At 42.6% G+C, this 14,501-nt stretch overlaps 1 long non-coding RNA gene across 1 annotated transcript; it reads left to right on the top strand.

Annotated features, from left to right (window-relative positions):
- The first annotated feature begins 1,985 nt into the window (after positions 1–1,985).
- On the top strand, positions 1,986–13,166 carry LOC118208550. The gene is made up of 3 exons (XR_004761580.1): positions 1,986–2,374; positions 5,657–5,837; positions 13,013–13,166. It is a non-coding gene; the product is annotated as an uncharacterized LOC118208550 (long non-coding RNA).
- Positions 13,167–14,501: the final 1,335 nt, after the last annotated feature.

Here is a 14,501-nt window from a genome sequence, read left to right as displayed (position 1 = left end):
CCTGCTAAGTGAACAATAAACTAGACTAGTGGCAAGCAGAAGTGACCGATCAAATGGGAGAATCTGGAGGTATGTCATGTCACTTCTCTGTCTCTTTGAGCAGATTATAATAGCAACTGTATTCTAAGATGTAGCAGCAGCTACATCTTAGAATACAGTTGTGTCTTCAAACATCCTGAAAGTCTGTGGTGTGACCATGCACAATACTGTGCGTGTGTGTATGTCTGATTGTGTGTGTATGCATAGTTTTTGTCTGTGTGTGTGTGTGTGTGCATGCTCATGTGAAGATTCTACACATATGTATTTTTCTGTTTAGGTGTGTGTGAGTTTCCCCCCACACACGTGTGTTTGTGTCTCTGAGGCCAGCCCAGTTTTTGCCTGTCGTTAGTTTTCCCACAATTCCCTGCTCCACAGGGCCCACCCTGCAGAGGAGGGGGGGGGGGGTCAGGAGCTGTCAGTGCTCAAACAAGGCAGAAGTGGGGAGCCCCCGTCCGGCAGGGGGCCAGCGCTCGCATGAATGGGGCCGCTGTATAGGCCCCCACTGGGCATTTACAAAATGATTTGTGGCAAATTTGTTTAATCAATGTGGATACTTGAGGTGGGGGCCCCACGGGACCCTCCTGCGCACTGTCGGGCCCCTGTCACCCCGACAACGCACCTGCGATGGGGGCAGCCCTGTCCTATCTGCATAATCTGGGCCTGTCGAATGCGGACAGGTCCAGATGGGGCCACTCAGGGCCTTTGTCTTCTTTTTCCGATACCTCCACACTTCTCTGATCTCAGGTCAGGGCGAGGTTTTGGGTACCAGGGGAGGGGAGGGGAGGGGGGGGGGTCCTAATTCTGGGGCAAAAACAGTAGCAGCCATGCGCGTCGTCCCCGGGCCGGGGAGCTAAAGCGGGCAGCGAGACAGGGGGGCCCCACGCTTTTGTGAAAGAAGGGCCGCTAAGGCCAAAAGCAGGTGGCTTCCCGTCCCCATTATCTTCCCGGGCCGCCGTCTCAGAAGAGCCCGGAACAATGGCTCAGAGATAGATCTTCTCCTTCCACGCTCACTTTTCTGTATTCCTTCTCTTTTCGGCCTCTTTCGTTTCTTTAAGGCTGCGTCCCTTTCTCTGGAGCTGCTGGCCAGCTGAGGTGGGGGAGACAAAACCTCCAGCTGTGTCACATGACCGTGAGGTTCAGCTTATGTCCCTCATTTCTGAGCCCAGTCTGCAAACGTCTTACACTCCCTTCTACATTACATGTCAACCAGGAGTCATAGACTTATATACTGTATGTAATGTAAAATTGTTTGGGGGAAGTTTCTCTGTCCTTTGGTTATAAGGCAGAACCCTAGATGAGGAAAAAGCTGCACAGGTTCAGTGTGCATTTCAGTACACCCCTCTCTGTTTTCTGTGTGATCCCATTCATCTTTCTTCCGGTCTTACTGGATAAACTGCGGTGTGCTTAGCTGGAGTTTAAACCCCTAGACCACAGACCTGCATTACAATTTTAACAGCTAATCCTTATTTTACAGATTTGGATAGCTGTTCCAGTTGTAGTGTAGTTCTGTGGAGGATAAACCTGAGGTTTAAACTCCAGCAAAGTGCACTGCATTTGACCCAATACCTTTGAATATTTCTGTTGATTTTCACGCAGCCAGTTTATGTTCATGTTATATATTTCATGTTTACTTTTTGAAGTTCAGTTCAGTTAATATGGACCCTATGTAGCTAGTGTCATTTAAAAATTATATTATATTTATAGTATTTATAAATAATATAAATATGACTATTATTCGTAATATTTTCATAATAGTAATGTTTGCATCATACAAATAATAACCCTTTTATTTTGTTGTTGTTTTGAGTTTTGACCCACTGTGCCCTGTGCGACAGTGGCCACTCCATTTCCTCCTCTGTCCATCTCCGGAGAGTGAGTGTTGCAAAGCACACTGCAGGAAGCCTCTGTCACTATTGCACGAAAGTCAGAGGGCGCGATACCTGCGGTTCTTCACAGAGGTACTGTACCCCAGTACAGGACTCATCAGGGAGCCCCTGAAACATCTGCCTGTTGCGTCTTTGAGCGCGACTCTTCTGTTTCCTGTGTTCACTCAACGTGATGAAACGCAGCTGCATTCCGCAGTCTCGTGGGAGACCTCTCCGATATGTGATTAATAGCGTACCGGGACTGGAAATTAAACCGGATCCTCCGAACGGATAGAAGTGTGTGTTTCTATCCCCGGTGTGGCCACGTCCGGCACGTAGCGGTTGGCTGAGCTCTCACTCCCGTGTCTTTAGTGTCGGGGACCCAGCGGATGAGGCCGGCAGCTCCACAGAGCCGCATCTGTGCCAGCCGCGAGATGAGATAAACGCAGCGACAGGGTTCCGTCTGATCGGTGAGAGCAGCTCGCACTTTAACTTAAGCCGCTCTCGAAGTGGAAGTTTTAAACAGCCGTTTTGAAACACTTCCACTTCTCCGCGGTCGCTAACGGGCGCCTCTTTTACTCTTGTTTTTGTTTGCTGCACTTCGGGCTTTGGTCAAAACTCAAACCCCACTCAATTAGCCAGAAATTTGAATGAATATAAACTCGAGTACATTAAAATCCGTTTAGAACAATTACGCCTTAATTCAGCCTTTTTTATATTTATGCATGTGCTGTGTGGGTAAAGTTGTGCATGTACTGAGCACCTTTACTGTCACACTGAAGGTTGAGCAGCAGGTGTGAGCATGTGCGATTATAATCTCTATGTTTAAGCCACCTTTATCTGCCATCCTCCATTTTGTGTCATGGCTGCCACTTTGATTATGTCCTCTGTTCCAGTTACCTGACTGCTGTGGCCGCTCTTGTACTTCCTCTTTCTAGAGAAAATGCCAGATCTGCCTGTGTCTCTCCTTATACTGTAATTCATCTAAACAAGTTCAGCGCCCACAGCCACATGGCTGAAGAAATCATATCTACACTTGTATTATTGTTTAATTGATCTCTGCGAAAAACAAGCTGAGCACCATTCATCTTACTTTAAAAAATATATTGCCATGGTTGAACATTTAATTAATGTGTATTTAGTAAACTTATGACATTAGCGTGGCATTAAACTTTTGATGTTATTAAAAATTTTGTGTACAGTTGGTAATAATCAGGGTTTCCAAGTTGCTATGTGGGTATTTTTTCCGGGTAGAAACCTAAATATTTCTAAATTACATAATCAATTTCACAGCCAGCGGTTTTCAAAGGGGGAAGCAGGGCGTAAAATAATCAGCATAACATCCCATAATTTTGAATGAAGAGCAACAGATGTCCAGCTGGAGAAAAGGCCTCCCTCGTCTCCCCTCTGCCCATTGTTGAGCTAAGGAGCCATTTATGTGGTTGCCATGACACCCATAAGACACTTTTATCCATCTCCCTCCTTTCTGGACTCATGCTAATGCAAGATCATAGTTCTTACTGACAAAGATGACAGAGGCTCACTAGCAAACAATACCAAGGGAAGGTTTGTAAACACTTTGCTTTTTTCCACGGCTGAGACGTCTTCCCTTGTTAACGGGTTCTCTGATGAACACATTTACTCAGAAATGCTATTTCGCAAAAGCATTCTATTTTCAAAAGGGTAGCAGCTATGCACATAAAATTCTCAGTGAGCAGAGATGCGTCGTACGAGGTTAACATCACCATTTTCTCCAACATCTTTAGAATACTGGATGGAAGCCACCAGGATCTTGAACAAAAATATAAGGCTACAGAAATGTTGGGAATTAAGTCAGACGCCAGAATGATTCCATCTTGCTGATAAACCAGGTGGTACTGGGGTAAATGGATAGCAAACACGACTTTACATGAAGATCTCAGGTTGTAATTGTAGCTGGAGCACAAAGATACATTAAACTTTGTAACTTAAATCCAGTCGTAAGAATGGATAACATGCTAGATGTTGGCAAATATTCAATCAACATTTGTGCTTAACTTTGACTTAAAAGTAAACACAAGCCTTACACTTTCTCTTCACAAACTCAGTTTGGTGCGATAGTTTCCCTGATCCCTGAACTTGCCAAACTCATTAAAGTAATAATTTATTTTAATTGTATATCAAAATTACTGATAAATGTTGATTGAATGATAGCTGTATTCACTGTGAGTCATCCTAGGTCAAAATATGGCCTCAGGAAGTAGAGAAATAATTGAATGTAAACTTGTGGTATGATAGTGTAATAATGATACATAATAATAATCTCATTCCTAACAGCCTGACTGCAAGACTGATGCTGGAATGTTTCTTTAATATCGGTAATGTGGAGGTAACAATGGCAGAACGGTGAACCGCGCTGGTGGCAGGGGAACAGAGGCTACTGCCCGGCCACAAATGAGCTGCTCTGCTCTACCAACTGCTGGCCTCCCTCACACGCACACGCACACATATGCACACGTGCATACGCACACACGCACGAACACAAAACACACACACACCCACACATGCACACACACACACCGGGATCAGAGGTTCAAGGACTGTTGTTAATCGACTGAGGAGAGCCCGATAAATTGAGCAGGTGTCCTGTTTTTCTGAGCCGGAGAGCTACTGCCGCTTTCATTCTCAAGTGCCCTGTGTTCCATTTTCCCCGGATTCCCCCCTCCTCCCCAAGTCTCTTTGAAGCCCACCCATGGTAATGACCCCTTGTTGTGAGCGTTTCGAATTGCGAGGGGCTGGACCTGTGAATGTAACGTTCTGAGCGTCATGTACAGCTAACGTTTCATTATGCGGCTCTGAAACGAGCATTTCTACATACATACATCTTGCATGCAGATCCGCTACTTATGTACTGCAGGCAATTAGCATTTCTTTAAATAGGAATTGATGAATTAACGAAAGACCACCCTCCCACCATCAATGCATATCAATTTGTATTCTCTGAAATTAATTCTCTGTAATTACATTTAAAATAACCTTCACAGTAAAGCATCAACGTTCATTTGATTGACTCGTACTGACCACATTCATGGTTGATCTAATTCTATCTAAAAGCCAAATAATCTTCTCATTCTTCACTGTCTATTACACCCAGCTGGTGGTCCAGACACAGCTAGCCTCCGTGTTTATGTCCTCTTTCTAGTGCCCACCTGCTCCTTTCCAACAAACGTTACCCCCCCCCCCCCCAACTCACATTCTCACACACCCATCCACTGGTTACTAGTGGAAACCATCATCCAATCCCTGGCCCCAATACACTAATGCAGACCAATACCCACGCCTCTCAATATTCTTGTGTTCTCCTCCCACTCCTCCACCTCTGGCTGCTACTCTGCAACCACACCCACCACTACACCTTAAAGACCTGAGATAGTGAAACAGGGATGTAAGGCATTAGCGTAGCCCTTGACATCACTTTACTGGTAGGGGTCACAAAGGAGCTCCAACATTCAGACCACGTTGGTAATAACCAATGGAAAAACTCCAATGGTGATTGGTGATTACTTCCTGGGTCCCTGTTGACAGAAATTTGGTGACCATTCTCTCTGTTTTCTACCATTATGGTGACGTCACCCCCTGCTTACCCATGCTATGGCCAGTCATGGACATATTTTGAGTTCATTTGTACACCACCAAGAGCAGTCACTGAGATGGCAATAAAAATGGGGGGAATGTAATGCCACCCGCCACCTCCCCTGTCATTTCTGTTTCAGGCTCCTCTGCAATGCTGCTGTCATCACCGCCACTGACCCCCCCGCTCCTTCTGAAGGCTATCAAGCCTGCAGTGGCCTGCTAGTAGCGTGCCAGCAGCACAGCTGCCCATCCCCCAGAGGTTTGCAGCTACAGTCCCCGAGCAAGCAGCCGAAGCCAGGCAGTCGAGATGGGGATCAGCTGGTGAGTGAACGCAAGATGGTTGCTGAATGGCCCTGCTGCTAGCAGGCCACTGTAGTGCTGTCTGTAAAAATCTATCCGTCTCCCACATAAATGGCACTATAGAGTATAAACTACAATCAAAATTTGTTGGAGGTGTGGGTTGCTTTGCAGGTGGCGCAGAGGTATAAACCATGCAAATGAAAGTGGCTAGAGAGTGGTATTATATATTAAATGTGTTCATGTAACTACATGTTTGAAATAGCCGTATTTTAAAAACAGACTCCCTGGCTGCCCTGATGTTAGTCACCAAGCACCATGCTGTGGTCTTGAATGTGAGTGCCAAACCTTTCATTTAAATCCCTCAGGCCCAATCAAACTGTGCTTATTTGTGATCAGATAATTCAATTTATTAGTAGGCCTGCATTTTAGTACTTATATAATATGGAGTTTTCAGTGATTGTCAAAGTTCAGGAAAAATGCAGTGACAATTTTTTGCCACAACATGTAAATCCATTGAAGACAAAGGACATTGCATTTAGACTGACTCGGTGTCTCTAGGATTCACCTCGTTTCTGAACTCTCTTCATGGTTTCTTCTAAGCTAGTCGTGTTTTTTTATGCATTTCACCCACAGTGTGTAATGAGTGCATACAGGACTGTTATTTGCCTTTTATGAACCTCATACTCTGGAGAGTGTTGGTGAATGCAAATAGCGTTTTAGAGTTTTTTTTTGTTTTTTTTGGCTTTGTTTTTTTCATTGATTTGTCTGAATTGCATCAATAGTCGGACATAGCAAATCAGTGAACTGTGCAAGCTGGCGGGAGATAATTACACAGGAAGAAATGGTATAGTAATGATGAAAACACTCTTGTTTACGCCGTAAAATACCCCTCCGAGCTGCAATCATTCATGACCATTGCATAACGGTCTTATATTTAGTCAATTTTATTTGACCACATACAATGTCTAATCAGAGCTAAGATATGAGTGACAGCGCTGTCAAACTACAGAAAAGAATAATAAAACCATAGAAAATATGCTCCGTTTACACAGTAAAATGTTCAGTGTTAAATCAACTCTAACAGGGTAGCCTACATAGCGTACTCTGTTATAGTTTAATTATCTCTGGACTTCAGCGACTCCATTGCCTCGCTGAATTTAGCACTGAAGCCACGTGGAGAACAGAAACTGATAAATTTTGCCACTGTCCAGTTTATGTGGCGTGTTTATGAAAGAGATGGACACGTTTGTATCGCGTAAAATCAATTTTAAAAAGCAGAGAGAAAACTCAAATAAACAGAAAAGAGAGGCGGCGCACTTTCCGTCGCGTACAATGGCGGGCGGCAAGGTCGCGCTCGCTGCGTGACACCTCGCCGGTTTACCCTCGGCTTCTCGCAGTCGCAGCACGGGAAGGCCGTCTGCAGGAACGAAACCGAACTTTATTGTGATTACGGCTCCGGTTTTCTGGAGATACCTGGCAACGGACAGAGAAGGTGAAAGGGCGAGGGGAATGAGCCGCGAGAGGAAAATTGGTTCCCAGTAATCAGACGGTTTTACGCCTCTGAAGAAGCAACTCCTAAAGTGGTTTGAGAAAGAGGGAATAAAACCGCATTAAAAAAATGTTTTTTTAAACACTGCGAAAAAACCAATCCATGCTTGTAGTTAATTTACTTTTAGGCTATTTGTTGTTATTATTATTATCATTATTATTATTATTATTATTATTATTGTCATTGTTGTTGTTTTGCTGTTATTATTATTATTATTACTTAACCATTTGATGCTGTTAACAGAAGTCATTTTTAGCTTTTCTGCATGCACAGTTGTCACAGCATTAGTCGTTAGCTCTTATGGAATTTAGGCCATTTGTATTCTCTGTGTTTAGAATAATCAGTGTTTTGTGTTTACGTAAACAATATATCAGCAAAATCACATTTTTAGTAGAACCGGTTTCTTTATTCTTTTGGGAAAGAGGGCGGGGGTTCTCAAAATGTAAATCTAAACACATATTTAACATTTTCTACAGGGTATCATTAGCATTGGAATAACATGAGAGCAGGAACACTGGTCTGACCCATGTTCTCTGTTTAGATTGAACATACATTTCGTTGTAGGATGATTATATTTGAGTAAAATGATTGACAGCTGTGCATTTCATAATCAAATCCAGACAGCTGACACTGTCACACAAGAGGGGTTATGAATCTCCTCCTCTGACAAACTGACATGAACTGTACTGTTGTTTCTGTGTGGCTTTGGTATCCTCACCTATACAATATATGCATGAAAGTGCTTAGCCTGTTTTTTCTGGTTAATACAAAGACACAGATCAAAAGAGTGGAGAAATGTTTATGTAATCAGTGCTGGTTTTAAAAATATCACACTTTATCATTCATGATGCTTTCCTGAGAACTACTCTTTAGAGATCAAAGGTCATTGTCCTGCATTTATTTTTTCAAGAAAAACCAGCAAGATGGTATCACTGCAGATTTTTTGACTAATTCATCACTATAGTACCGTGAGATAAACATTTTGAAATTTTTAAGATAGTTGCTGTGTCCTGTTCCTAAGTTTTAACAATACTGCAGCATGACCTCTTAGTACTCCTAATAGTTATTGTGAGAAAGACTTTGGACCTCTTTTGTCAGTTTTAACCCAGATCCAGTCAAACTACAGGACTCTTTGTGTTTAACACAGTAATGCAAACATAAATGGCACACATGTTTCAGTCAGTGGTTGATGAAATCAACAGAATTTGCGTAAAACAAATGTAGAAATAATTACACAATTGCGTGCAATTTGTTCCTCAATCTGAGTACTTCGGCTGAAACCTGTGGAACCTGGTGAATTATTTATCAGGGTGTCATTGATGGCACTGGCTGAAATAGTTTAGTGCACCAATCAAGGTGGAGAGTATGTGTGCCTGTGTACGCACTGTGGGCTGTCTGGGTGGGTGTGTCAGGGTGGGAGTGTGTGAGTGTTGAGTGTGATTGTGTGTGTGTGGGTCTGTGTGTGTTGAGTGTGATTGTGTGTGCGTGGGTCTGTGTCAGGGTGGGGGTGTGTAGGCAAGTGGTTCCTCTCCATCATCAATGTTCATCAGTGTCTCACTCGCGGAAATCTTGGCCACTTTACCATCTGGCTGCAATTTTCACATAACATAATCAATCAATATATGTGTGCAGCAGTGTGTGTGTGTGTGTGTGTTTTTCTACGCAGAAACCATGTATGATTATGGTATAATTTGTATAACTAAACACATAACTTTTGACCAACAGCATTCTCAAGCTCGACGGTTGCTTGTCATACTAATGATATAGAGATGTTTAAATACTCAATACTCAAGCTTCTTTCAATTGTACCCTTTTGCTTATCACATATGTGTGCAGGTGCATGCGTGGGTGTGTGCATGCCTGCGAGGCCTTTTGTGCTTGTGCTTTTGTGCATATGTTTGTGTGTGCACAAACGTGTGTAGATGTACAGCAAATTTTGGTCTTTGGAATAAACCCCCTGGGGGTTAGAATCAACTCAGTTTGAGTGTACATGCATGACCATCAAATAGACTCTAGCCCAGAGTTAAACTAACTCTTTTTTGGGAGTTGATCTTTTAACACTCTCCAAGAGTTCAAACTGAATCCTTGTGGGAGTTAAAATATTAATACCAAACAGAGCAAAATCATGTTCCAAGTTGATTTTAACATGAGCTCTTCACACCATGCAATCACACACTAATACCAACGGGCAATTTACAGTCTCCAGTTAGCCTAAACTGCATGTCTTTGAACTGTGGGACAACACCCACTCAGACACGGGGAGAACATGTGAACTCCACACAGAAATGCCCTGGCCAAGACATCTTCATGCTGTGACATGACAGTGCTATTCATTGCACCACCCTGTCGCCCACGCAGTAGATTTGACTGCTCATTGGTCTGGAGTCAATAGAGCGACCCTCCTCCCTTTTGAGTCTACCTTGAGTCCTTATGAAAATGAGGTAGCTTCAGAAAGTATCACAAATATAGATAATAACATCTAACTAAGTATATATACTATATAAAACCCGGGAAATTAACCCTGGTTTTCATAAATATATATATATATATTTATGAAAACCAGGGTTAATATACTGGGTTAAATGTTATGTGAATCGTGGAGGAGATAATACGCGACCAAAGTTTACGCTAACTGTTTGCAAGCAAACGTTACATTGAACACTTAGTGTATTTAGCAAAATTGTGTGCCTGACATCAAAGTAGACAGCTAATTGGTCAAAGGCAAATCACTGGGTGCAACACAGCACGAGGTGTGTAGAGTTGAGTTGAATCAGGATAGAGGCCTATATGCCTAATAAATGAATACCAATAAAATACACCGCAAAAGAATGAACCAGTCTGAAATTAAACTCCAGAAATCTAACACTTTTTTTCTTACCCAACACACACGTGTGTATGTGTGTGTGTGTGACTGTGTGTCAACTGCTGCACCTTTCACCTCCAGTGCTTTTCACAGCCCTGTGACAATACAAGTCAGAGAGAGGACCCGGCCTATCCTTGAATTTGTCCTTGAGTCAGTCTGCCCCCACACCAAGCTCAGAGCCAGTCAGCTCTGCAGTTTGACTGACAGCTTCCTCTATGCACTGTACACTTTTAATCGTTTCACTGATTTTGGCACCCATTGGCATTTTACGTGTTACCAGTGGTTTGGAATGATGAGGTTCCTGGACTGAAGCTGCCCACACACTGGGGTCAAACTGAACAGCATTGCACCGAGGTCCACCTTGGCAACCCTCTGCCACACTGACAGGATATCAACACAGGCTAATTTAACCCCCTCCCCCGGGAAATAGTTTGAGCTGGGGCCAGATTACACTCTGGGATCCCCCCTCCCCGCAGACTCACATCTGGCCCGCAACTGCCTGACTCGGATTCAGCCCGTTTTCATTTTGCACGCGCGTGCGTGTGTGCGTGTGTTTGCGTGTGTGCTGTATGTGTGTGTGTGTGTGTGTGTGTGTGCTGTATGTGTGATGTTTTACCTGTGAAATGGAAAAAATGGCCTGCCCCTGTCTCCACCACTGTAAAAACGGCTCCTACGCAATGCTGGGCTACTGAATGTTATATACTTATACAGGAGATAACTAACTATATCAAAACAATTAAAATGATTAACTCGATATATTTATATTGCTTCTGAAAAGCTATATAGTAAAAATATAAAGTTAAATATTTGGCATAAACAAACATCATGTTGATGTTTATAATGTGTGTGAAGCACATGTGGTGGTGGGATTTTAAGTGTGCTCTCATAAATTCCTATTTTTCAAAAAAGACAAGACAATGATAGACCCAGGGTGAGAAATAGTCACTGCGGGGGTTCCCACTCACCTCGGGCCCTGTGGACTTCTCGCATGTTATTGTTTGTTGATGCAAGTAGTTGTCACAGTCATGTAATAACACAAGCCTAACTATTAGTGTGTTTACCCCAGCAAAGAAACTGATGGGCAATCGACATCGAATTATAGCCATGTGTGGAATCCGCTCTCGCTCTCTCATTTATACTTTGCTCAAGGGTACAACAAAAGTGTCACAGTTAGGAACTGAACCCACAACTTTTGAGCTACAAACTGTGTGTGCGCGCGCACGTGCGTGCTGCCACTATAGAATGAATGAGCACTTTTCTTTTAACAGCAACTTTAGTTGTCAATCTTTAACAAGGAATGAGTGCAAAAAGAATCCAAACTTTTAAAATAGGAAATAATCTTTGTAGCCTGAAAACGCTAGTGTCCACCCAAGCGCTGGGAATAGCGCGAAGAAAAAAACACCATTCCCTTTTGTGAGGTAGGCCTACATGAAAGTCCAAAGCGTTACCGGCTATTGAAGTAGGCTACTGTTAGCAGTGGCATTCTGAAATATGTAACCTACAGAGGCATATAATGAAATGAGGTGGGTGAACCAAACACAATTATTTGAAAAGAAAATATCATTTTGTGGGGAACGCCGATATCGCTGTCCTTTCACTTTAATGCGCGTTCCCGCATACGTTTGATTTAATCATAAAATACAATAAATTGCGATAAATACACGAAGCAGTCCCCTTGTATCAATCGTAGGCTACATTGAGCGCTAACTTATCTTTTCCTTTTCTTGTCCTTGGTTTCCTTTTTGTACCTGGAAAACCGTGTCCATCTCTTCTTTGGAAACCACATCTTGCCTGAGAACTGGTGCTCCTCTCCTTTGTGTGAACTTAATGGTGTTATTTATGGTATAGGAGAGGAAGTATTTCAGCAACATCCAAAGACGGCAGACAAAGACGGGCAATAATACAATCTGGGAGGCTAGAGAAGCCCCAGTACAGCAGCAGAAATCTCAAGTCAGTGATTAATCACCGGAGCAACCATTAAACGCTCCTCAAGACTGCTTGTAAACCTCCGAGTTCCCGAGAATAAAAGCATAATTCTGTACCAGCGGTCAACGGAAAGGGTGCTTGCGACATTTATTTATTTATTTATTTATTTATTTTGCGCAAGGTCACTTTTGAGGAAAATAGACTTTTCTTCTGTTTCAGCACAACAATAAATTGCCATCTGGCAGCCAACTTTTTTTTTTTTTTTTGGCGATCAATCGATACGTTTTAAAGTATGCGCGAGCACTGTGCTGTGGACAAACACCGGTCAAGGAAAAAGGAACACAGTGAGGTTCTGGGGGTGGGCTTTTAAAAGCGTCGTTGCCCATGGTGATTGAACAGATGCATCCCAAGACGTCATATTTGTTTGCCTTGTATTTCATGATGTGCAACCAAGGTAAATTGAAAGCAACCACACGTATAAGTGTAAGCATACATCAAATAACACCCCCCCCCCCCCTTTTTTTTAAATTTGCATTTAATTTGTGTCTCTGATAAATGTTGGATTTGCTTCCCTCCTAATGAACCATAAGCAGACGCCATGGCTTCAATGTGGCGTACAAGGGGCTGAGCCACTGAATACATTAACCCCAGGGATTTTCCTGCCTTTATTTATCATGTTCACATAAGAGACGTCTGATGTCAGTCACAAGGTCAGCCATTTTGGGGCCATGCTGTGAGCTGTTGAATCATTTTTGGGGAGGATCCCTTCATTAGCGACACAAAGGATACTGTTGAATTTCCGCTGATTGCAGCTATTTAAAAAATGTGAAAACCTGATTCTGTATTCACCGCATCCAGGGCCAGCGTTGGTGTTTACCTGGATCGTTTCGCCGGTGTTCTGTGGCCGCAACCTTTCCGGCCTGGAGGCGCAGAAGAGCAGTCATGGGCAAGGGCCCCCCAGCCGAGAGGCACCGCGCTCACTATTGCCATCATGGCGAAATCGGCACAGTGAAAGCACACCTCCGTGCACTGATTCAGAATAGTGCTTTATTGGATGTTACAAGGATACCATTTCTGTGATGCCACATCTTTCAAAATGGCTCCTTATGCTGTAAGAGCTAACAATTACATGTAATGTCCATTTCCAGTTAGTTGCTTTGTAAAAATGGCAACATTAAAGCCAAGTATTTACCCCTCCCCCTCCACCCAGTAGTCCTGTTAAGTGGATGTTTACTCAACATAATTGTTAAAAAGTTCTTGCAGCACCAGTTACAATGTCCTCTCAGCTGAGACGCAGTGTGAGCAAATTAAGAGCGTCCTTTGACCTTGATTAGGACACAGTACCAGCATGTTCATGTGAAATATCTCAACCTGTCTGCAGTAACCAGCGCCTTTCAAGTTTTACTGATACTTAAACAACACACATAAAGTTTACAATTCTACACCAAGCAGAAAAACTGCCTTTTCTTTGTTTTCATTAGTCGTCTTGTGTTCCATCAGTAAGTCACGACAAAAGGAAGCCACAAAAACAGCCTCTGATTGTAATCATACACTTGGATCATACGAGTTCTCCACATTCACAAAACTAAGCTTATTTCGCTTGGCAAAATAAAGACTTGCGCTTGGAATTTGTGCCAGTAATGGACTGATTCCTCTTTGTAGCGGCTACTACAGATATCAATTTTCCACTTTGGACTTGTGACTTTTATTTGAATATTTATCACACAAATTACTAATGAAAAGCTTTCAGAATTATGTAAGAAAGTAACATAGTAGCTTAAATATGTTGCTGATTTGAACTCATCTATCTAATTCACTTTTTATGCTGTTTTATACTGCTTTGGCCCTGTCTTGGCTAGGTCTCACTTGTAAAAGAGGTTTTAATCTCAATGTGACTTCCTAGTCAAATAAAGGTTTATTATTATTATTACTTTGCACTTCAGACAGAATCATATCAAATCTTTTCACCATTTTCCGCCCATATTCTTAACTTCCACGAGCTTTGTTTTGTGTTCATTATTTTGTTTTGCACATTACATTTTTCAATACTTTTGCCATTTACAGAATTTTGCGTCCAAAATGAGAAGTAACACTTTCTTAAATTTTAAATTGAAATTAAGGGGAAACCTTAGGTTTTTGTAAATTAATCCCATCGCATTTTTATTTTTATTTTAGAACAAAGCGATTTAACTGTAGCAAGAAAGGGAAGTCATTTTGATTTCAGTCGGATTGATTCTCAATTTAGTGGGAATCTGAATAGCAGCATGACGCTCCGTAGGTTGGGACGTATTGGCTGAGGGACGGAGCTGCATTTTCAGGCCAAAGCTGACATAAGTCCTGTGTGCAG

Source organism: Anguilla anguilla, chromosome 11, assembly GCF_013347855.1.
Source record: "Anguilla anguilla isolate fAngAng1 chromosome 11, fAngAng1.pri, whole genome shotgun sequence".
Classification (NCBI taxonomy): domain Eukaryota; kingdom Metazoa; phylum Chordata; class Actinopteri; order Anguilliformes; family Anguillidae; genus Anguilla; species Anguilla anguilla.
The sequence above is the reverse complement of the archived record's forward strand: the minus strand, read 5'-3'. Positions and strand labels throughout refer to the sequence as shown.